The sequence below is a fragment of the Pipra filicauda genome, unplaced genomic scaffold (assembly GCF_003945595.2).
Source record: "Pipra filicauda isolate LSUMZ 115617 unplaced genomic scaffold, ASM394559v2 scaffold28_size6257848_pilon, whole genome shotgun sequence".
In the NCBI taxonomy this organism is placed as follows: domain Eukaryota; kingdom Metazoa; phylum Chordata; class Aves; order Passeriformes; family Pipridae; genus Pipra; species Pipra filicauda.
Genome location: NW_024104409.1, coordinates 651,097 through 675,817, shown reverse-complemented (window position 1 = coordinate 675,817; position 24,721 = coordinate 651,097). Strand labels below are relative to the sequence as shown.

Genomic DNA, 24,721 nt, shown 5'->3' with positions numbered 1-24,721 from the left:
TGAAGGGCTGCTAAGAAAACAAATGTGAAAGTGAATAAAATAAAGGAAAGCTTCCTTCAGGAAGGTGTTTCTGGACACTACCATGCTGCTTCTGGCAAATCATATTTGATAAGATACAGGTAAGCAACAGCATTCATTTAGCAGAAAATAGTGTTATCTGTATCTCTGGATTTTTGTTTAAACAATCATTAATAATAAGCTTATGGGATCTAGCTAGAAACAAATCTATTAAAAATAACAATTACTAATTTGCTACTATTTAACGTTAGTTTAGTCTGACAGCTCTGGGATAGCTTCGTCTATTATTCCTGGAAGAAAACTACATAAAATTGGGTGGGTTTAAGTAGTTTCATACAGACATGGTACTGCACAGAAAAGCTACATATTAATATCACTACATGTAGGGAGATCTTGTCTCTGGCCCTCAGTCTGATGGTTTGAACATGGGCTGAGCTACCCCAGGCTACCAGTACTCTGCACTTTGGCTTTTGAAACTTTCTGTGTGAGATATAGTTTCAACATGAAACTTCAAAATACAGTGGCTGACATTCAGTTTTGGTTTGTTTGAAGCTAAAACTCAAAGCAAAACTCCTGGAGTATAGAACTGTATGCAGCAAAATATAAGAAAGTTAACACAAAACTTCTGCTAACTGAGCAAACTAGTTTCACTCAGCTCTTGAAATAACCCCTTTCTGCAGATTCACTTTTCAGTTGCACATGTGTGAGATGTCAAAAAATGAGTTGGTTTCACAACCCCGTGGCACAGATGAATGCCACAGCTCTAAGGCTCACCCTCTGTTCTTGTCTTCATTCTCTGTCTTGGTTGATACTTAAGACATCTGCAAGAGATGAAATTTTCTCAGCCCCAAGTTAGTTACGTTCATTTGTAAAACAAGGGATTTGAGGTAAGACCCAAATTCCAGTCTGTATGTTGTATCCAGTCTGTATGTTGTATCCAGCATTGAGAACTCATTTCCCAAATCTGTAACAATGCTCTACATGGCTCTGATTCCCAAAATGACAGAAGCCACTTCATCACTTGGAGGTCATTCAAGAATTCATGTGTTTTAAGTTCAAAACCTGATCTTTCAGAGATGCTGAACACCTGCTACTCTTCTTACCTGGTACGGGAGCTGCAGGAGCTCATGCCCCTGTGAAGATCAGACCCCTCATCCCAATGTGCTCTTATTCACAGTGGGGTAATGAACAGTCTTCTGCTCTGCTTTCAGTTTTTGTAAAATTTTAGTGTAACAGGCTTGAAACAAAGTGATGAACTGCAGTGAGATTGTCCTGATGGCATCTGCGATACAATTAATTTTTTTTTTTAGTAGCTGATACAGTGCTGTGTTTTGGATTTGGTATGAGAAAAATGTTGATAGCTCACTGATGTTTTAGTTGTTGCTAAGAAATGCTTACTCTGAATCAAAGACTTTTCACTGTCTCCTGCTCTGCCAGTGAGTAGGTGCACAAGAAGCTGGGAGGGAGCATAGCCAGGACAGGTGACCCAAACTGGCCAAAGTGATATTTCATACCATAATATCAAATAATCAGTGATCTTGTGCATATGTATTTTGGTTATTCACATGTTAACTTTTCATGGTGAACTGGTAACTAGAAAAGTGCAAGGGGAATGGCTGAGGTTGTAGTTCTAAGGGTATCTTGAACTACAGCCCACAGGCTGATTCACACAAGTTACACGAGAATTATTGTGAGTGGAATTTACAATATAATGGCTCACCTTTGCACGAGAATGAATTTTATATCGTGTGAGTATATGTTACGAAGAAAAAAAAACCACTGGGCTGTTGGTGGGACACAAATATTATGTGACTCTGAATCTCACTTGGTATTTTAAACTATGAGAGTTTAGATTTGAGTCATCTTAACTTGTAAGTAGGATATATATATACATATATAGCATACAAGCTGTAAGCAAGGCTTCTGTTTTGGTGCTATTTTCCCCTCAAATCGCAGATTTGGTTCTCTGTTGCTGTAAATCATTATAGCCTTAATGAAAAGTCAGAAGTCAGATTAATTGCTTCCAAAATTTGAAAAGAAACCTGAACTAGAAAGCTGAACAGTCTTCTATTTTCTTCTTCTCTGTTTGGCCACTTTGATTTTCAGAGTCCTTGGGCCACCAGACCATGTTACACCCATCTTTCACCCCTACTTGTCCTCAGTGCTTCCTGCATGGAACTGGTTTTAGAATTTGCCCAATCTCTAATTTGTCCTGTCAGAGCACTCAGCAGCATCTAATCTTTCATTAGAGGCAGAAACTTTGTTAGCACTGCTCAAAGTGCATCTTTAACCCAAGACCTTTATTGGAAAACTCCACTAGTCAGAGCAAGAGCTGGAGAAGACAGCCCACAGGTGCCTGCTGGCAGCCCCAGAGTCACATGCGGGGAAAAGTTATTTTTCTTCCTTTTTTCCTTTTAATTCGACACTTGACTTAAAACATGCATCTAGCCAAGCTATGCAGAGAGTGACTTGCTGAACAGAAGACTGTAAGGTAGGATTAGAGGCTCCACTTAAGAGAAAATCTGCTTCAGCCTAGAGAACAATCCCACCACAAATAAAATTAACTTTAAAAGTAATGAGATTTTCCACTGTTAACTTAATAGCAGCAAACCACATGCTCTAAACAATGTTCTAATTTTTTTTTTTTAAATAAGGACTCATTTTTAGTAACAAACCCCAGACTAATAGGCCTGCCATTTTTCCACTGCTGGAGGAAAACCTGGACTCTTGCTGAGCTGTATGGTGAATATCTCGGAGATATTTGAATCTACTACTAATAAAAAGGCCTCTAAAATGCTAGCATGGAGGAACGCGTTTAAGGTAGAAGAAATGGAAAAAATGGGAAAAAGAAGAAACATCTCTTTGATCTTTAGCTCTGTTATTTTTTAGATTATATTTCTTCTGAACTTCCAAAATCTTCATTAACAAACGAGCTTTCTTTTAAAAAGTATTAAGTTATCAAAACATTTGCCAGGTCCTAGTATTAAATCCTAGCAGTCAGCAGTGTTTAACTTCAGCCATATCGTTTTGCTGAGTAAGTTATGCTAAAACTTAAAGTTTTCCCCTTGAAATGATCTTTCCAAATGAGATTGATATTGTGAGAAAAAAAAAGAAAAAAGAGAAGGACGCCTTCATCATGAGGAATTATGGAATTAATTTTCTTTATATACTCTGTTTGCACAAGACATTTTTGTTAACTCTTAATAAAAATACCATTCAGCTGCTACTTTCATTGTTTTTATCCTGGGACCAATACAACATTGTCATTATTGGATATAAAGTGCTGTAAAAACAAATCTAATTTGTTAAGTTTATTTTGATAAGAAATAAATATAAAGGTAGTGCATAGTTTGTACAGTGCTGCTATCATAGGACTCCTGGGTATAATTTATATAAAGAAAATAAAAAAGCATACATAACTTTCTAGTTGATTTCCTTTAACAGGGCTAATTGAAAACAGTTTCTGTTATTTAAAAGTAATTTATTTTAAATATACTTTTTAAAACAAAGTTCTTATTGATATCCATTTTAAGTATAATATTATCTCAGTGTGGGATACAAGTAAAAGGTCAAATCTTGTAGGAGTTTTCTGTATGACTCAGTTCTGATCATAGATAAACTTATCGGGGAAACCAAATTAGTTAACCTTTTCAGTACCGAAAGCTTGTTTTAACAGGCTACGATTGTTTCTTTCACAAATATAGCAATTCAAAGCTTATACTTTTGTTCTGAAACATGAAAAAGAGAGTGCTAATTTCCCTTTTTTCTCTCTGATAAAGGGCAAAGGCTCATGATTTTAACGTGAAATTAGATTTGTTGAGGTTCAATATGATGCACAATAAGCAATACACTATGAATTTTTACTCAAGAACTGCTGTGCTTAGTGGTAGAAAAACAGATGCATTTTTAAACTTTGATTATGTCTGTAATTTATGGACATTGTTAAAGGATATATTTTTTCTTGCCCAGTAGCATAATCCATATGTATGGATCTGATTACTGGAGCACTGAAAGACAAGATGGCTGTAGGCGGCATATCTCTAGAAATGAGCCTCTTTCCATATGGCTTGGTAGGTTGTTCAATTCCTATCTGGTTAACTGGTTTGCGATGTTTCTCAGAAGTCTCGTCAGCTCTGCTTCCTCCCTTGTTTCCATTGCAGCAGCACCAACTATTCAATGACTTGGGTTGTTTCAATACACGCAATCAAACTCAACACCAGCAACTGCCCTTCTTTCTTAAAGCCAAGTCCAGAGTGATTGGAAGGCTTTAATGGACTTCAGCTCTGGGACCACACTCATGTCTGAGAAAAACTCTCACAGATGTTGATGAACTAAAGCCGTCTTCAAGGCCTTCATGCAATCTCACCTCTATCAGCGCAATTTAATATGGAAGCTGGGGCACAGTTTGGCTCATGGAGGGTTTTGTCTGCAAACTCACTCCTACTACCTTTACTAATTTTGCATAGTATTTACACTCACTGACTTGTGCAAGGAAGTTGTGCTGAAAGGGATTAAAAATGGTGAAGTCTCTCTCCTGGAGAGCTACATTTCAGACAGTATCGGGTGAAGAGCTTTTGAGACACAGATATTAATGGTATTTCTAATAGTCAGTGAAATAAACACATTAAAAAGATCCAAGAGTGAAGATATCTAGACATCTAGTTTTGAAGGTCAAAGAATGTTGAGCATTAGCTGAGCTGTAGGAGTGTACTGATTCTGCACAGTGAAAAGTAAAAAAAAAAAAAGGTCTGTAAGGCATGTCCCAAGTTGAACTCTCATGGGCTTTGAGTGGAAATTTTGTCAGGCCTGGTCATATGCAGTAAAACATTCATCTCATGCTGGTAGTGGCAATGAACATTTTTTTCTTCCATAATTTACAAAATATGCTCAAGTAGGTAGTTAAAGCATTTAAGTTCTTCCATGAATGGAATAATTTGACATGGTATTTTCTAAGCAGAGAAATAACTGGCACTTGGGGAATTGCTTTGTCACTCTCACAGCTGTAATTTCTTCCAAATGGGCAAAATAATGCAATTATCTGGACAGATAATGCAGCACACTTGGTGTACATGGTCAGTGAAGATAGTCTTTTATTTCATGATTGCTTTGGAAAACTTTTGGATCACTTTTAATTATTAAAAGAGCAAATTCATTGTTTCTTTATGGACTAGTCATGCTGTATAGTATTTTCTTTTTTTGTTCTATTTAAATTTAGATTGTTATTCATACTTCCTGGCAGTGGTTAGAAGAGGAGGATGACTGAGAATTTAGTAGGTGAGTTAATCTCATTTTTACTGTGTTTCTAGAGCCACCCACTTTCCCTTCATATGGCTTGACACCAAGAAGTTCTTAAAAGTTTTGCAGAGTGAGACCAAAGTTTTGTCCTTCTGCATCCCTCCAGCTTCTCTTCTGCCTTGTTTTTGCTACTGCCCTTCACTCTTCTTCACTTTTAACTCTTCTCACCAGTCCAACACTTGGGTCACCTCCACACGTCTTCTGCCTGCAGATGCCTGGTGGGGTTGACAGTGGTTGTTTGAGGTCAGGGAGTCAGTAGAGAGTGATTAGGTGGCTGCTGACTCAATGGGGTGAAGCCGAGAAGTCCTCAGCAAAACCACATCTGTAGCCCCATACCCTGAAAATGAGCATGCCCTTAATGTCCGCAAGGAATCCTTTGAACATCGGGACTACTGAAACTTAGTGGATTTGTCTAACAGGTGAGCACAAAGTGGTGTTGAAGCCATTCTCCCTATTGAAGTGTTACAGCTTCCTCCCCCTATAGTGGGTGTCAGGGGGCATAATAACATGAAGGTTCATACCACAGCTCCACTTTCAGCCTCAGTGCTTGTAGAGCTTGTGGATGGGTATCTTCTCTTCTATTTGGCCAATTATTTTCATGCGGCTTTTAGAAATGCTGGTAACTTTGAGATATTTGGCTTCTTCAGCAAAGGAGTTCAGCAACTTTTCAAAGGGGAAAGACACAGATGTGCCCATGCAGATACTAAAACTGCCTTACAAAACAGCGATAAGTTATAGACAACAGAGAAATCTTTTTGGTGTTCTTGCACTAGTGGTTACACTAGCCCTTAGTAAGGATTTTCAGAAGGAAATTTGCTCTAGCTGTGGTGTCTCTGCATGTTTCTGACTTACACTGAAAGATGGTCGAAACAGACCTGGGATACGCTACCAGTCTCGTTATCTGAGATAATGAGAATAAAGGAGATTGCAGATGACTCAATGCACTGTTTAACAACTATATTAAAAAACTCCTGATGTCAGAGAAGTAAGTATACAAGTCCTCTGTGATAAATCTTCTTGGCGCACCTCACAGCTTCTGAATTCTGCTGTACACTCTCCACTGCTTCCATTACTAAAAAAAGCTCATTGTCCTCAGACTTTTAAATAAAACACTGCCAAAATGTGGCATCTCTAAAGTCCTCATTTAGCAAGGGGCTGGAGAGGTCATTCCTCTTTCTGCTGCCATGCTGGATCATTGGTGTTCAACAAGCATGACTGCCTTGCTTGGGGTTTTAGCAGTGAAACGTGCAGGATTTAAAAGTCCAGAAGTGACAGTTTTGAGCTAAAGAAAGGTTATCTCATTTTTCCCCTAAATATGTCTGTTGGTCTTGGGAAAGATGTTGCCTCTTTCCACAAACCTCACCACACTTACAGCCCTGGACTATCTTGGCTGCAACAACAGTAAAAATTACCTTCAGCTTTTTATTTTCTTTTCCATTTCAAGCCCTCTAAATTATATGTTGACATTCTCACTGCAAGCTGAAGAGCAATATATTTCACAATATTGCTGTCTTCATGTGGGACACGTGGCATGATGTTGAGGAATATGCCCAGAGCAGTGTGACATGGATTTCACCTGCAGCCAGGTACAAGGAGCAAAAGTTGCAGCAGCTGCCAAAGGAAGGGTTCATAAAAGAGTTGAACACTTTGAATCAAAAAGGGAGAGCTGTGAGTGTTTTCAAGGATCAGGGCTTCAGCTTTGTGCAAATTTGGAGTGTCTCTCACTGATAAAGAAATCAGCCTTTTTGATTGCAGTGATAAAAAATTGCATGAAGGTTTCTGCTTCCCTGCTTCCCAGTGCCTCACAGGCCTGATTATGGGTGCCTATCATTAGTGATTATGGACCTGAAACCTTTCCACAATTACTGTGGTTGCAGTTCTGCAAACAGGAAGCAAGAGTGAGATACGATCACTGAGAGTGGTCCTGTTTTGTCTGTGGGTTGTGTGGTCTTCTCTAAAGGTTGACTGAACACAGTGTCCCACCATGGCTGATTTTTCTTTGCAATATATTATCTCTAAGAAAGCTGAAGCTATACGATTCACCCATTGCCCTACTGCTACATTTTTATGTTCTGAGAACAGCAACAAAAAAATCAGTCTCTAATGTGCTCTTTGACTCATTACCCAGCCGCAGAAAGTGCTTCAGTATGCAAGTACAGGAGATGTGTTTGTGTCTGGTCATCTCTGGAATGCTTAGCCGCTGAGTGAGTGGCTGGGAAACTCTTGTGGATGGCTGTGCCAATGATGACCTGCCAGCACCAACAGCCTGATCTCTGATGATGGGGAGGGAACATGGGAGCCTCTGAGTGCTGAGAGTCTGTGGAATGCTGGGCCTATGAAGCTGGAAGGATGCTCCATACCAGGATCTCTTGGTATTTGCTCAAGTCCCTTAGTGCCTTACAACTGGCATTCAGCAGTTTGTAGGATTAGGCTTCTGCTGGCTGGAGAGAAAAAACCTCATTTCTGCAGGATTTCTGTGTATGCAAAAGGCCTGCTAGAAAAATGGTGAAATTAAAATGATCACACATGTCCTTCACTTTAGGAAAAGGGAGCTCTAAGTGAGAGCATGTGTGCTCCAAGTCTGGGGCTGAGAAAATGTCAGTCTGATGTGCTTGGGAAGTTCATATTGATACAAACAGGGAGGCTCCCTGCTGCCCACAGATTTCCCACATAAAAGTCCTACTGGTAGCCGTGGGAACTTAGCAGCAGCCACGCTGTGGCTAAAGTCACCACTCTAAAAATGTAGTGAAATTAGTGTTCATAAAAGTGAAATACATGCCACAAGAATGAAGATGATCTGATTCACAGCCAAAATTACATGAGTTCTGGCATAAAAAAAAAACAATTAAATTTTGCAGTTACTCTGCCTTTAGGAAGAGATCACTGGTAAATTTTTACAAAGTTCCTTTGAGAAAAAAAACTTGGCTTTTCTCAAATCAATTTGTTGCACCAAAACATACCCGCCTCTCCAGAGCGGTGCCCACGATGTGACACTGGTCATTCGGCCCTGTGGAAAGGGCCCATCCTGTGCTGCACAGTGGCCCCTAGTGAAACTGAGTAGTTTGTTCCAGAGTCTGCAGAAAAATTTCCAGCAGCTGAGTTGTTACCAATTTCAGTTCTGCCTTCTGATCTGACTCTCATCTCACTCAAATTATGCCATTTGCTTTGTGTATTTTTAAGACAAATAAAAAAACCTCATGGGAGGATATGATGGACAAACAGACTTGTCCCAGTGTAAACTGAGCATGAACCTGGGACCCAGAGGCAAAGGTAATACTAGGAATAATGCAGCTTAGCAGTATCATTTAGCACCATTTTCAGTTTGAAGTTCCCTTTTTTGACTTTTTCTGCTATGTCTGCCATAAGGAGAGGGGACAGCTATGCTGGCTGCCACTCTTGTTACTAGAATTTGGATCTGTATGCTGCATCTCTGTTTCAATTACAAAGACTCATTCTCAAACAGGTACTCTTGTCCTCTGCAGCATTTTTTTTCTTGCGCCACAAGGACCTGAAGCATCAGATCTGTAGACAAAGCATTGAATGAGGCTCTCTCTCTCTGTCCGTTTTCCTTGATTTTCCAGGAGAGATGCTACAAAGCGACAAGCATCACTCTCCCTTAGCTCCTCACAGTGTTCCTGCCGTCACCATGCTGTCTTGCAGATCAGCAGCAGTAAAAACCACCTTTGGAAGGAGGTGACAGCTGGCTATTGTGCTCACTGGGCAGAAACTACCTTCCCATCCCCACCCCCATGCCAGCAACAGCTTATGACAACAGCACTCTTAAAAATAAAACAGGAAATGATTTCAGTAGGGGATGTGGTGGCTGACAGAGAAAAGTGGGGTAGGTCTGAAGTGCAGTTGTTCTTTCAAGTAAGCACCGGGGCCCCGCAGAAAGGTTGCAGGGGAATGAATGTTGGTGCAGTCTTTCATGTGGCAGAGGGATCTGTGCTTGTTTTTGTTGTTGCTGCTGCCAAAACCCGTTGAGGTGGCTGTCCTCGTGACTGGGGTCCGAATGCTGCTGGTTGCGGTACAGCAGCATGTTGCTGCAGCTGCGTGGTCCCAAGGTGCTGTCAGCACACACTCACTAACTGTGTGGGCATTGTCCAGTGGTCTGGCCTGCATTTGGACTACCATAATAAGCCCTTGACTTCAACATCTTAGCTACTTCCTTGCATTAACTACAGCTGGGATAGTATTTGTGCTCTGGCCACTGAATAACTCACTTGCCCACCACATTCCGGTATGAGATACTGTTTTGGTCTAATGCCTGAAGGAAATGCCTACCTAACCTGCTATTTCTTCTAAGAAGAACCTTTAGTGTTTGATTGAATTATTGAATTGGGAGGCTTCAGGTGTCCCAGCCCTACATGTTGCTGAGAGCTCCTCATCCTCCCTGTTTTCTCCCTGGGGGGATCAGCTGGAAGGAAGAGGTCTGGGTGAGTGCTGATCCAGAAAGGCTGAGCAGCCAGAGCCTCTCAGGCTAAAAGATGCTTCTTGGTCTCAGAAAGCTGAGTGTTTTCTTGGAGGTAATGTCTCCATTTGTGCATTTGAAATGCACTTTTGGTCTGCTTCCACCAGCTTTGCATTTATTTCTCTCCCCATCTGAGTTAAGTGTTTTTTTTCCTGCAGCATTCAAATGCTTGAAACAGAGGTTCAAATCCCTCTCTGCCTTCAAACACAAACATACCATATCTGGGTCAGTAAGTCCCTGACCTCCAAATTGCTGGAGGTTGACAGAGTATATCATGGTAGTTTTATTATAGGCTTGCCCTCATCCTGTACTCTTCCCATCTGCTATTGTCAGCTTTAGAGATGGGATATTGGGCTAGAGGGGCCTTTGCTCTGACCTCTTATGGACGTTTTTATGGTCTTTTGTCTTTATCTGGGGCCTCTGGAGGCTAATAAAGATTTGTACATATAAAGAAATCATTGTGATCCAAGAAGAAGTTGTGAGCATAGGAGGGCTCTCCCAGCCTGGTGCTCCCTGGGAGCAAAGGTCTGATAAGAGAAGTGAGTGTCTGGCAAACGCTGATAAAACAACTTCCAACTGAAAGTTGCTAGATAGATGGTCCTCAGTGGGTAATGAAAATAACTCTTTCTGGACACTTCCTATCATACAGTTTAGGATTTGATAATTTCATACAATATGTAATTTATCGTTTGGTTTTCTTCTAGCATTGACCCACAGGCCTCATTGGAAAAAGCAGATCTATCTCTCTCTTTTGGCTTCTTAGTTGGCTTCTTCAAGGGATACAGAGGTCACAAAAATAGACCTGTGTCTCTTTTGCCAAGCCCTGAAGGCCTGCTGAGAAGCGTGAGTACTGGTGCTTGTTGTTTACTGTTACCTAAATGGAGCAACTCCAATATCACAAAGCTGTGCATGGGTGTCAGGCTCCCTGAGACACAAGGTGTCTGTGCTGCCACTGGGTATGAGCTCTGAGATATCTTCACTGCACCAGGAAATACCAAGAGGGTTTTGAGACAGCAGAAAAGCATCTGCTGAGGCTCCTCTGTGAGCTCTGTTTTCTCTTTTGCCTGCCTCTCCTCTCTGTTGGGTCAGAGGGAGCAAGTGGGATAGAAATCCTTTGTGTAACTCCATTTTCCTTTCCCCTTTTCAGTTTACTTTTAAAAGACATTTCTAGGTAAGGTAGAGCAGCCTCATGGCTGAGAAAAGACCTCAGCCAGACAACGAGGAAGTCTTGCACAGCTGGCCCCAAGACCTAACCTGTGCCTGCCTCTCTTTGGGGGTAGCAGAACTGCTTTGCCACATTAAGACAGAGGAAAGAAGGATGAATATTTTGGTGTGAAAAAAGCCAATAATCATCAGACAAGGATTTTAAAAAATCCTTTCCATTTTCCCATCTTCCCTCCCTCTTCCAAGCCTAGAAGAATCCCCTTCAGTATGTCATTAAGCCTGTAAGAAGTCCTATTCTCTTTTTAGTTAGATGTTGCAGAAGGGTTTAGAGCTATGGTTTCCCAGTCCTGCACTGAAGCTTAACCTTCGCTTGCGTTGTTGTGATCCCCATATCCTGAGCTGCAGCTTCAGTACTGACAGTTGTAAAGAAGATCCTATTTTTAAAATCAGACCCCCATTCATGTTTTGTGCACTCCCAAAATAGACCTGAAAACTCAGATCTCTGTGTGCCCAACCCTGCTACCCCATTCCCTAAAGGGCCACAGCCCTGCCTCTGCAGCCAGAGTACATCAACAGCATGGAAAATTCAGTAGAGCTCACCAGCTACCCGGGGAAGGAAAAAGGTTTCACTTGCACGGTGGGTGCTTTCCTGCATATTGTGTTCCTTTAAAAAACCCCAGCACTTTAATCAGAATGAGCAAAGCGTATGGTCCTGCTTAAAGGCTTTTTAAGTGACACAACTTAAGAAGAGTCAACAGTTTGTTTTATGTTATTCGAGTGTCAATGCAATATACAGCCTGAAAAAAACAATTCACAGTGAAAAATGCTCCCTTGCTCATAGGATCAGTTGAAAATGCTGGTGGGGTTTCTGCTGCGAAACCAGAAAACACCCCAGAAGCCAACCTGTGAGAGTGTCAGACTCTTGTAGAAAGTTAAGGTATCTAAATATAAGTACGCGCTTTCAAAACTGCTATGGCTGACTGTTCGTGCATCTCACTTGCTTAATCTGTGGGGATCCTTTTTTACTCATTCAGGGAGGGAGGCAAAGATCACTGAAGCCAATAGAAAGATGCAGAGTGATTTCAGGAGGTTTTAGGTGAGGTCATGCAGTTTGCTCCCTCTGACTGCCAGTATCCTTGCGTCTTGCTGTTATCCAAGCCTTTGGTGGCCTCTACAGCTGCTATAGCAGTTTCTGAATTGCAGTGAGATGATGCAGTTCTCATGGTTCATGTTTTTGTGATGCCTGCCCTAGCCCCAGCCCCCTCACACCACAAACCAGGGACTTCTACAAATGCGGCAGAGAGAATCTCTCCACTGATGGCAGTCCAAGTAGACCTGGAAATGAAGACTTTTGAACTTTTTTTGGTAACAAAAACTAAAGGCTACTATTCTCACACAACGACATAAGGTAAGAAGGTTTATGTAGGGGTCAAGAGCATCCTTTACAGAGGCTGAAGTCACGAACACGCGCGTGACTTTAGTGCAACCAGGGTCCACACACAGAATTTGCTGAAAGGCAGATGTTTGCAGGCTCACCAAAATGGAAGGATTTGGCTGTACTTCATGGCTGGGGAATAAAAAGCACAAAACTCCAAAGCTGCAGTTTACTGCCTGGTATTTTTTAACACAAATGTGTTCACAAAATAGTTGGTGTCAGCAGTCGTTTTTTGCAAAGGCGGCTATGGCAGCCAATTGAGTTACCCAGAGGCGAACCCTGCACCCAGGCATGACTGCGGCTGGTGGACGCAGCCACGTCCCACAAAACCTCGCCAAGGATGATGGGTGTGAGCAACAGCACTGCTTTCACAGGGTGCTCTGAAATTCAGCTCTAGCTGAGCAAACCTGGACGCTCTCTGGGAAGGCCGGGTGCTGGCTTGGCGTGGTGGCAGGGACAGCTGTTGAGCATGCAGACAGCCACCCACCCACAATGTCTGCAATGCACACAGCTGCTGCCTGGCTGCGTTACAAAGGTGCCTTGCAGCAGCACATGTGCCGGCTGCGATACTGGTGGCTGTGAGCCGTGCTCGGGCTATATTTTACAAGTTCATTTTCTATGGCACTGCAAGCACAGGCACGCTTTTATGGCATCTAGAGCATTTTGCTGAATGATTTGGTAGTATGCTACTGACCAGACAGCACATTTCCAGATTTAGATTATAAGAGGAAAACAGCAAGTGGTAGGTTCAAGTGCAGGTCAGTGGCTATGTTATACCAGAGCTCCTCCGCTGAGCGCAGGAATACTCGTGCTCCCCTATGACCAATACTGTGAGCTGCTCAGTAGAGATGGCCTAAGGTGTTTGCTTTTATGATTTCAGTACCATTCGCACTGGGGAAACACTGTTATCACGTTGTAAACATAGTTTTTATTATTGCAGAATATTTTTGGTTGATATTAGGGCTTCAAACATAATCGTATGATGTTAATTTCCTCCTGCTTTCTAGATACATTAAGCAGCATTTTAGCAGGAGATTTTCAGGAGGAAAAAGAGGATACAGTTTGGAGGAGAAAGCAAAGACAAGGTGTAACCCAGACCATGAAAACCAAAATTGGTGCTGATGGCCACACTATGGATACACATGGAAAAACAAGTACTGAAGCACAATGTCATTGGCATTCCGCATGAATAAGCAGCATTTAAATATCTCACCTGTGATAAAACCTGAGTTTACAGACAATGTAAACCAACTTACTGACCTGAATTATGTTCACCACCAGAAATGTTTTTGAGAGAGTATATCCTGATGCCTTTGTTTAGATAAACTTTATGTCACATTTTAAGTTCAATATTTCCTTTAAAGACAGGCCAGATCTGCACGAACACCCTCTCCCTGATCTCCCATGTAAATGGCAATTGCTGAAAACATGGCAGGTGTGATATCACCTGAGAAAGCTGTGTACTGTTTCATTGCCACAGAGAGAAAAGCACTCTTTCTCACTCTCAGTAAGCTGAACTGCTTGTGAAAGCGCAGCCTGGGCCCCTTCCCTGTGTTTGCTGAGTAAGATCTGGCCCATGTAGGAGTTAGCAATGAATAACCTGCCCCGAGTTATAGTTCAGGTTGCTCATGGCTCTCCCACATCTTTTAACATAACAGTATTTTTAATATCAGTGTGCATCATGTTCCTGGTTGTTGCAAATCATAGTTTTTGGGAACATGGTCTCTGTCCGTGGGCAGAAAGGAGACATGAGAGTTGGGGGGCAAGGGATGGGGAGCATGCCTGTACCAGAAGGGGAAGCACCTGCCCCCAGCACAATGTGCTAATTTGCTTATTAATTTAAGTGTTTATTACTGTGACAGGGAGACTTGGATTCATTGGAAAGCTGGGGTATTGGCAGCTTTATGGCTTGAGGTTCCAACACGTCCTTTGGGAAGGCTGACTTCAGTGGGGCAGCTAAAAACACACATACGTAGTAGCACTTTTAGGCTGATAAGGCTTATTTTTCAGGATAGTGTCTTTTTCCCAAACAGCAGGCTGCTTAAATCCCAGTTTTCTGCCTCAGCTCTTAGTCAGACAAATCTCCTGTGGACCTACTCCTCTGTGTACCAGAATGGATAAAAACCCTCAGGTCTTGACCCTCAGAGTGTACAAAACAATGCTGACATTAAGGTTCACAGAGCTACACCCCTTTCATTTAACCTAGTTTCGGTATGACACAGACTCATCTGATTGTGTGACAATGCGGTGCAAGTAGGGCAGATGCTGTTCATTGAGAAGACATCTGTGTTGTGCCTGTGCTTGCAGCATGTCCCACTGAACAGGACCTCTCCTCTAACCTTTACTCTGGGGATGGGACTGTACTGAGGTGAGGGAGAAGGAGAAAAGGAAATGTTTAGAACTAAAGGAAATGTTTAGAAATAAATGGAGGGCTTTTTTTGCTTCTGCCTCTGAATCTGGCCTTTTTGCACAGGCAAAGTTTGTCAGATGCTGCAATGGGCTCCAGTCTGAAGAGGACAGTGGGCACTCCATGTGCCTGCCTGCTCTCTGCTGGCTACCCTGTCTGGAAATCTCTGCATTTTTGCCCAGCCCTGGGACAGGGTCTGGCCTCACAGAGGGGCCACAGCCCCACTCTGTGTGGGAGAGCAGTGCTTTACATTGGGATCTTGGATGCTGTTGGCAGATGTGGAGACAACCTCAGTATGTGTAACCAGACAACTCACTATTGACAGCATAGCCTGGATTCCTGAGCAGTGCTAATTATTTAAAGCAAAGCTGGCAATAATTCACACTCCCAAACCTTTCCTGGGAAATGCCTTTTCCTTTTTCCCTTCCACATAGTAATCCTCTGGCAGATCTGGTCAGGCTTCATGCCTAAACTTGCCCTTGGTGGGGTGCTCCCAGCGTGCCATGGACATGGCAATCTGTTGGCACATGTGGGCTGCAGCCATAGGGCACGTATGTGGTTATGTGCCTATGTCTGTTAATGAAGAACTAAATAAATCCTAAAAAGGTGAGAACAGAGGGTAAGAACCAAGGCAATGGTAGGTTGCTCAGCCATTTTTCTTGCTGTAATTGCTTGGGTTTTAGACAAAACAGAAAACTGTTTATCTTGTGTTACCTTAGCGTACCCTACAGTTAGTAAAGGGTGATAATGTAGTATTTATGCACTGGGGTGCATAAACGGGCTGTACAGCTTTGCAGAGGGCCAGTCAAAGGACAGAAGGCAAAGGGCTGGCACTACTTTGAGCAGGTGTCACGGTTACTGCAGATGTAGCTGCGACTGAAAGCAGCCTTGTTTTGAATATGAAAACTTCAAGCTGGGAGGCGCAAGGGCTGGCTAAAAGGAGGAAGGAAGAGGAGGAAGGCCTGTGCTAGGCGTGCTCAAAGCAGTGGAGCCAAGTTAACATCTCGTTGTCTGAGCATGGCTTGGTTATGCCAACCAGCCAAACAGCCTCCCTGTCACCTTCCTGTTCCAGAGCTTCAGATGATGCCTAAAAACCACTGTTATTCCTGCAAAAGATTAGAAGAATCACACTTACAGGTGAGACCAAGGAAAAGTAACATGAAAAAGCTTCCCACTATAAATGAAGGCATTTTAGCAAATGCCTCCTCTCCAAAACTAACAGACATAGGGAGAGCTAGTTGTCCATATTTTGGCATACTCTGGTCTTTCTGTGACCCCTGTTTGCTGCTCATGAATCAGTGACTCATGAATTTTATTCTGTTGTTTGTTGAGAACATGCTGTTTCATAAGGTCCCATAGCTTGCCATGAGGAAACTCTTTCTCTGTAAAAACACTTGATAAATTGAGTATTTGATAATTTTAAATTAAGTGTTGAATTATTAAATAAGGATTGAATCCAAGACCGACGGAATTCCCAAGTCTTTGCAGATCTGATGATAATGGGCTTTGTTTTCTTATGTTTTTGTAAATTATTCTATATCTCGGTATTATTACAGAACTTGCAGACTTCCTCACATTATGCAGGACTTACAGAAGTAGATTTGTTGTCTTTAAGACAGTGATATGCCTGAAAGTGGCAAAATCTGTCCAAAAATATATTTCAATGATAATTATTATTGCTTTTATATATGTGCAAGTAACTTAAATAATGTATTTTAGTCTCATTAATTAAACACTAGAAATATTTCAATTTTACTTAAATACTCTATTACATTAATACGTAATAAACATATGCAATAAATAGTACATCTGTTGTTTACTGTTGCTCCTTATTACTATGAGTTTTATGTCTGGTTTTGTAATTAGTACAAGGTCTATTTTCGGTGAAAATTCTTCAAATGTCAAAACACGCCTAAAATGCAGTAAACTGCAAGTAAAACAACCATATTTGAAAGAATGTGAAAAGCACTTTGGGAAATTGTTATCTTTGCAGTGGTATCTTTGCTCTATATATTTACACAAATACACAGAAAGATATTATATATTAATTACACAGGAAAATCTTACTCATCTCTGTAGAAAAACAGGATAGAGATTTCACATGTGGCTCAGCTCTAGGACGATGTGATATTAGTGTCTGAGGTGTTTTCAAGATGCATTTTATCTAACACTGGGAAAGGGTATGGTTTGGCTGACTAAACTCTGGAGTGATGCTGAATGATAAAAGTGCTAAGGGGAATTTTTGGGGTGTCTAAAAGACAACATATAAGATTTCGTAGGTGTAAAAAAACACCAAAGAGACTTTTTCTGGTGGTTGTATAAAAAGCTTACTGACATTTTGTGACACAGACTAATCTCCTGCCATACCTTTAACATCCTATTGCAAAACGTAGCTGCCTTAAAACTGAACGGAATCTCGCTCCCATAGAGGTGTTATTTTGGCACTTTGGCTCATCTCACCCCTCTTTGAGAGTTTTGTTGTGCATTCAGTGTTCCAGACTGGAGCAAGCCGTATTGTACATAGGCATGACCAGTGAGAAGGGCAAGCAGAAAAACCGAACAGCTCGTCTGGGATACATGCCACTAGTCATGTGCAAAACACTCAGCATCACATACCTTCGTGAACTAAGGCAAACCCTACACTAGTTTCAGATACTTGGGAGGGAAACCACTGCTCACCCCACCCTGCTATGGGGTCTGCCCCAGGCGAGAGATGGCTCCTTGGCTGCAGGAAAATGCTGACCCAGGTAGTTTCTGGGAAAAGACCTGCCACGAGCTAAGAAAGCCTTAATACTTGGAGGCATGGTGTGGAAATAAAGGACTGATGGTGATGCTGGTAAAAGCAGTGTGTCCCAGGACAGATTTACATTAGGAGAAGCATATTTGCATAATGGTGATGAATGGGTCTAGATGGTGAAGGATTTGCTTCTCAGATAGGCTGACTTCTTTCCACAATGAAGCTGAGGTATGGTGACACTGTTGTTAGTGCAGAGGTCTGAGCTAGCTCTCAGTCATAGGATTCCCTGAAGCCCCCCCCCCCATCTCATCTGCATCTTGGAGTCTCCATAAAGCCCAGGGGGACCCTATATGTCCCCCTGGGCTGCTCAGCCTGGCCCTTGCAGGGTCCTGCACCGTGAGGAAGCTCTGGGCAGGATTCATCCCAGCCAACTCATGGGCCAGTTAGTAGGGAGGACATGTCCATGGAGGTAGATTTGGATCTTCAAGGGGCTATTGGAGTTATTCTTCACAAAGACCTTTTGGTTTTGTCTGGAGAGAAAGTCTGATGTGAGCAGGACTTGCTGCTCTTATCTCCCCAAAGTCCCTCAGGTGGAAAAGCCTACTATGACCTAAGCTGACCCTTGCTATAGGTGCGCAGACAGATGGTGGCCATAGGTCTTGGTGGAGGTAAGCATAACCCTATGTCTGCTCCTTTCTCTTGCAGTGTAGTCCCAGATCTTTGGACATCAAACTTTTCCCATCCCTACCTACCACTTTTTCAGGGCCTTGTTTCATGGGGAATGGGGAAATCCAGGTTCTACTGGGTTATGGAGAAAAAAGGGATCTTGATTTCTGTTGTACAGGGTCTGGACTTCCTGTTCTCTGATGCTGGGCCTTCATTTCAGATCACCAGAGCAAGGACGTGATTGCTGCTGATTTTTGTGGAGTCCCCAGTGTGTGCTAACAGCTTTTCCAAATAAAACTTTGCTTCTTTCTTTTGTAGTCCTAGACCGTGACTACACAGTAATCCCAGTTGTGAATATTTTTGGAAAAATAACTTGGCTCCAGCAGGGTAAATAAAACCTTGAAAAGTTAGTGATCCTCTTTTCATCCCCACCAGGTTCATAGAAAACACTTTGGGACTTCAGGAGTCCAACAAATACCAACCTGGAGGCAGTGGACTTAGTGGCTTTTCTCCTTAGCATTAAAATCTCATTGAACTGGGAAGGTTGCCTGCCAGGTGTGAGTGGCAAAGCTGCCAGATATTGATTTTCAGTCTGTTGGTATTAAAAGCAAAACCACTTCTTTCATGTCACTGGGCACTGTATGAGCCACAGTGGCTTGCAGAGTATTTCTGTTCATCATGGCAGTGAAGACAATAGCACATCCTGTGAAGTAACTGACTTAGCAAAACACCAAAGAGAAAATTGTGAAAAACACACTTCTCTGTTACTTTTTTTTTCCTAACACAGACTTTTGGTTAGAAACACAAATATACTGGATCTGAAATGGTTTTCTCTTGTGATTTGACTTCTTTTTAATCCTCTAACCATATAAAGCTCCACTCCCCTCCCTCAAACCCTGTTAAAGCTTGATGTGGGAGAACACAGGCTTTTTTCCTACTGCTTTCAGTCACTGTCTGACATATTCAGAATGTGCCTTGATGTGTCCGCTGCTTTTAATATTGCTGGCTAACACAAAGCACTAGATTTGTTCCATCCTACTGACACTCATATTTTGTATTTCTGTAGCAAAATATTGCTGTATTTTGCAGGGATATTACATGGGAGAACAATGTAAAAGCCTCCATAAAGTCACTGCTTGTTGCTGACTTGGTCCTGATGGACCATTTTCCTATGGCATGGCATACTTATAGACTGGGGCATCTTGCATGCTAAGTATTATATTAGTAGACCTTGATGCTTGCAAGCAAAATGCTTGTTCTTGCGGTTGTGGCTTTGAAGCTGGTGGAAGCTTTATTTATTCTCTTAAATTTATTAGTGTCTGCCTTCAGTGTTCTTCAGGACACTGCACTGTTGGAAGCATAACCTCAGAAATGGGACTTGGTATTGATGTGTTCCAGCCTGCACAAACAAAATGGGATTTTTTTGTCATTTTTTGTGAGAGGCATCATGAAATGAAATGACTGTTACCAATATACCTCTCTCCTGTGTTTTCAGGTACATGCAATTTCCTTTGCTACTCCCTGGCCTAGGTTTGTGTCCAGTCTCGCTATATTTAAAGTTTATTGCACCTCCCTCAAAGCTGGCTGAACTCTGTTATTGGGTGAAATGATTCCTTGAATGTCTACTAAATTTATGTCTGCAACACCAACATTTTAATATCTTTTAGAATGGGTGATGGTTTATGAAGAGAATGATCTGCCAGCAGTTCAGAGTTGGTATTGATCAGCCACATTGCCCACTCGTGCAGGCTTTTAATGGAGTATTAGTATAAAAACAGGAAATGATGTGGGAAATGTTAATAAAACTTGACAACAGCTCAAAAGGTGTTAGATCCACCGTTGAAGTGTACTTAACTATCACAGAATGAGGAAACAGGAAATACTCTGAGGGGGAGGAGACAAGAACAGAGAACTGTAAAAAGAATAAAAACACTGAACTTGAAAAATTCCGAGTCACCTTTTCTAAGTCAGCTGGCACACATGAGACATTTGTCACAGCACACAGCTCCTCATTTAGGCATCATGCACATAAAACCCAAGGAGCCAGAACTGCTCCTTCAGTTCTGAGATCCTTCAGTAATAATTTTTATCACAGCACTGATTGTGAGACCAAGTTAATGCCAAAAAGAAAAAATCCAAATGAGAAAATACCCTAAACAACCCCAAACTTATTTGCAAGCAAGGGTTTTAAAATTTTCAAAACCAAATCAGCTTTCTGTGGTTCCTGCCTCTTCTGACTCTGCATTTGCCTACAGCCTCAAATAAATTAAATACCATAGTGCTACTCCTATTCAAAAGGAGTACTGTCCTTTCATGATCACTTTTTTCTCTCCTCAGATCTCCAGCACACCACCCCACATTTTCCCAAAAGTAACTGGGTCAGAAAAAAAAGAAAGAAAGCACAGACCCTCCTTTTCCTGCTGTGTTTTATCACAGTAGGTTCTCTGCTTTCTTCTTGTCGAGGCTCATATGATGAGTTCCCTAGTAACTCACTACAAAGTGTTACTCAATGAAATGTGTTAATTTGAAAGAAATGTTCAGGGAAAAAAAATCGATTTCAATAGAAGAACAACAAATATTTCCCTTATGTCACCTTTCATTAACAGCATTAGAAGCATTTTAAACACTTAAAGTCACAAGTTACAGTTTATAGACAAAGAAATTGAGCTCCAGAGTGGATCTTTGATAATTAGTAAACTAATTGTGGAGTTCAGGTCTGCTGATTTTTAACCTCTGGCCCAGGTCTATTGGATGATACCATTTCCTGTTTCGAATACACTGAAAGGAACCATTTTCTAATGTTCTGGAAACCCACTATCTTCCTTAAAATGTCCTTTGGACCTTCGAAAACAGGGAGCAGTAATTACAGGTTGCATGCTTCCTTCTAGTCCTACACAAACTGATGGGACTTTTTGTCTTCAAGACAGGGGACAGAAAGGAGATGCCTCATGAAGCCAAGTAAAGAAGGACTAGTCTGTGGACCAAGAACAAGAGCTTCCAAAGTGTGGAAGCGACGGAAATTGCTGTGTCTTCTGGTTCTTGTGTAGGATTCATTCTGCCTAAATTTTGATGTTCCTTTCACTGCCAAAGTCATATCTAAGACAAGTCAGACACTGTAGCAATATATCAGTATCTGGGCACTTGCTGCAAAAGACAGCAACCTAGGGTTTCAGTGTTTACCTAATGAATTTTGAAGAGCAGACTCTTACCCATTGTGTCTCCCCTTGAGGAGAAGCCTGCTTAGAGAGAAAGAGTATGGAGATGTAAGGGGGCTTCACTGAAGGAAGAGCTGCCCTGTGACATGGCTATTCCTCACTGTTCTTGGTTTAAAATTATGCATTGCCTTCTGCTAATTTGGCAGGCACAGGGAGCTTTGGCAGGAGCTGGCTGCCTTTGAGCTTGAACACGTGCTACACTTTCTTCAGGAAGAGAAATAGAAGTGAATGTGAAGTCACTACTTGGCAACTTGGACAAGACATGCAGCCACCACAGCTTGGACACTTCTGTGTACTTGTTTCATTCTCTGTGACTTCCGTCTTTTGGCTTTATGGGCAGTGGGTGAGTACTGCCCTTGTATAAGCATCTGACCCACAGATCATGTGAGCTCTGCTGTGTTGTTTCATAGAGACAACCCCTTTTGTTGTCTTGTTGTATCAACATGTAAAGATTTAATGATGCCAGTTATTAAACTGCTCCTGCAAAACTTCCTAAGTATCTTGATATACTTGTTTGTTGTTTTTTGAAATTATTTTAGTGGAGGTTGGGTGAAATGCAGTGCTATGACTCTTGATAGATATGTTAAGCTAAGCACATGCTTGTCCTGTTGAGTCTGTGTGTGTATCTGTTTACATGCATATGCACATATACATACAATTGTATCTGTCCTTCATATGATGCTGAAGGTTTGCCCCATTTTAAGAACAGAAGTCTATTGTTTCTAGCCTTAAAAATGCCCCTCCCTTGAGGCCATTGCCTGGCATCCCATGAACTTCCTCCAACGTTCTTTCATGTCCTATGTTAGACAGAAATATGAATTTGCTGATAAGCAGAGTGAAATATCACCTGTATGTTGGCCTGTCATACTGGAGACAGTGTGGCTGGTGATGAGTTCCTTTTTCATCAACTCCCAAAGACGGGAAAGATAATACAGTCACCTATTATGAAATGGGCTTTTTATAGAAGGTGATTCTCTGTGACGCAGTCTTCTTGTGTGTGTTTAACTCTTCTTTGGGTAGTGATAATGAAAACAAAGTAAACTTGTGGCTGTCGCAATGTGATGATGCCCTTCTTTAAGACTGACTGTGTGAGAGCACTTCTGCTAGTCTCTTTATTGAAAGGCAAAGAAAGCTATATCCAGTTTGGCTAGTGAATTATCTTTTGCCTTCCTGGTCCAGTTTGTGGGTTTCCAGGTTACTCCAGCATTTCTAAACTCTTCTGACCATTTTCTCACTGTGAATCTGGGCAGATAGTGTTTGCAGGCACCTTGGGAAGGCACTGGGAGTGGCTTCTGTTAGAAGCTGCTAGAAGCTTCCTCTATCTGGTGAAGAGAATACCAGCCAGCTCTAGGACGGACTTCCTGTCGCTGGCCAAGGCCAAGCCAATAAGGAGTGATAGCAATGCCTCTGTGATAACATATTTAAGAACAGAAGGTTGTTGCACAGATGAAAGTTCCAGCCAGGGAAGAGCGGAGCGGGGACACGTGAACGACAATGTAGACAGAGAGGTCAGCGCAGAAGGAGGGGCAGGAGACGCTCCAGGTGCCGGAGCTGAGGCCCCTGTACAGCCCGTGGTGCAGACCATGGTGGAGCAGCTGTGCCCCTGCAGCCCATGGAGGATCATTGGGGTGCAGAGACCCTCCTGTAGCCCATGGAGAAACCCATGCTGGAGCAGATGGATATCTGAAGGAGGTTGTGACCCCGTGGGAGGCCCAAGATGAAGCAGGGTCCTGCTGGGGACCTGCAGCCCATGGAGAAAGGAGCCCATGCTGGAGTAGGTTTTTCTCAGGTAGGACTTGTGTCCTCTGTGGGGGACCCACACTGGTACAGCTCATTTGTAAAGGACTGTACCTTGTGGAGAAGTGATCCATGGGACAGCAGTTTCATGAAGAACTGTTGCCTGTGGGATGGACTTATGTTGGAGAGGTCCATTAAGGACTGTCTGCTGTGGGAGGGACCCCATGGGAGCAGGGTAAGGACTCCTCTCCCTGAGTAGTGGCAGAAAGAACAACTGACTGTAACCCCCATTCCCTGACTCCCTGCACCACTGAGGGGGAGGAGGTAGAACTTGGAAGGAATGAGGGGTGGGGGGAAGGTGTTTTTAAGATTATTTTACTTCTTACTCTTTTGTTCTGATCTTGTTAGTAATAAGTTTAATTAATATCCCCACTTTTTTGCCTATGATGATCAGTAAGTGACCTCTCCCAGCTCTTATCTCAAGTCATAAATCCTTCGTTGTTTTCTTTTCTCTTTCTCTGTCCAGTTGCAGAGGGAAGGGAGAGAGTGGCTTTAGTGGGTACCTGGCATCCAGCCAGGGTCAACCCCCTACAGGCTCTTAGGTGTAAGCCTTGTTTGTTGATGTAGGTCAAGTGCAGGTGGGTCTCATGCCAGCAAGAGGAAAAGGTTGATGTGGAGATGGTAACTAGAAGTGAGGTGTGGAGAGGGATGACACATGCAGGATGAAGGGTGAGGTAGTTCTTTCCAGTTGTCCTTGGTCCTCCTTTTTTGTCTTAGTGTTTTCCCAGTAACAGTCTCTTCTTTGAAACTCTTTTCCTCCCTTTTTCAGACAGAAAACAGCAGCGGAGGGCAGCAGTTTCAGGAGGACTGTATGCTGCTTTCCACGTAGACAGAGGGCCTTACTACCTTGGATTAATTATTTAAGAAACAAACAAACCCAAACCCCACCAAAGCAAGCTGTGAAAAACTCCCAGTGTAAATTAGACTTTTCTCAATGGGAGCAATAAAGAATGCTTCAGCTGGAGGGACATTTTATGAACACTTTCCTCTTTCTGTTCATCTACTCATTAGAAAACAAGAGTGGATGTAAATGAGCCCAGTGAGCACTGGTTGAGGTAAAGGCAGGACATAGATGAGCAACTGGCAGAGACAAGATAACAGTGCTATGGGAGCTGAACAACCTGCAAGGCTTTGAGGCACACAGATTATGTTTGTGGAGGTGCACAAGGTAACTTGTGCCCAGCCTATTGCCAGGGTCATCTAAAGTGATGGCAATGGGATATACTTTCCAACAGTGTGCAAGGCCTTAGAGGCATAAAAACCTAAGCCCACAGCACAACAAGAAGTACAAACTGCTGAGTGATGGAGAGCTTGACTTTAACCATCTCCTTTCATGTCAAAGACCACAGAGCAATGAACCCTTGGCTGTGCTGGCCTGGTGCAAACCACCAGAGAGAGCACATGGCTCTAGTGAGGTGACATAGGCAGAAGACATCACAGTATAAAGGCAATCCATCCCTGCCCTGCTTACTGCTGCTTAGGCACAGAATACAGAAAGGAACAAGGTGCAGGATAA

The 24,721-nt window shown here is 42.4% G+C and overlaps 1 protein-coding gene and 1 long non-coding RNA gene across 7 annotated transcripts in view; one reads left to right on the top strand and one right to left on the bottom strand.

Moving 5' to 3' along the window:
• The window catches only part of LOC113988084, a 110,722-nt gene extending 88,908 nt beyond the window's left edge, over nucleotides 1–21,814 (top strand). For 4 of the 6 annotated variants that reach the window (XR_005564157.1, XR_005564166.1, XR_005564162.1 and 1 more), the window contains 2 exons: nucleotides 5,234–5,292; nucleotides 21,555–21,814. The gene's annotated coding sequence lies outside the window, so the exon portion shown is untranslated. Of the gene's footprint in view, nucleotides 1–3,987; nucleotides 4,047–5,233; nucleotides 5,293–5,524; nucleotides 5,541–21,554 lie in introns of those variants that run through there. The other 2 variants (XR_005564160.1, XR_005564165.1) reach the window with 2 other exon arrangements.
• LOC120323574 lies at nucleotides 19,459–22,304 on the bottom strand. Its single transcript, XR_005564185.1, has 2 exons — nucleotides 22,256–22,304; nucleotides 19,459–19,592 (listed from the first exon to the last, which is right to left on the bottom strand). It is a non-coding gene; the product is annotated as an uncharacterized LOC120323574 (long non-coding RNA).
• Nucleotides 22,305–24,721: the final 2,417 nt, after the last annotated feature.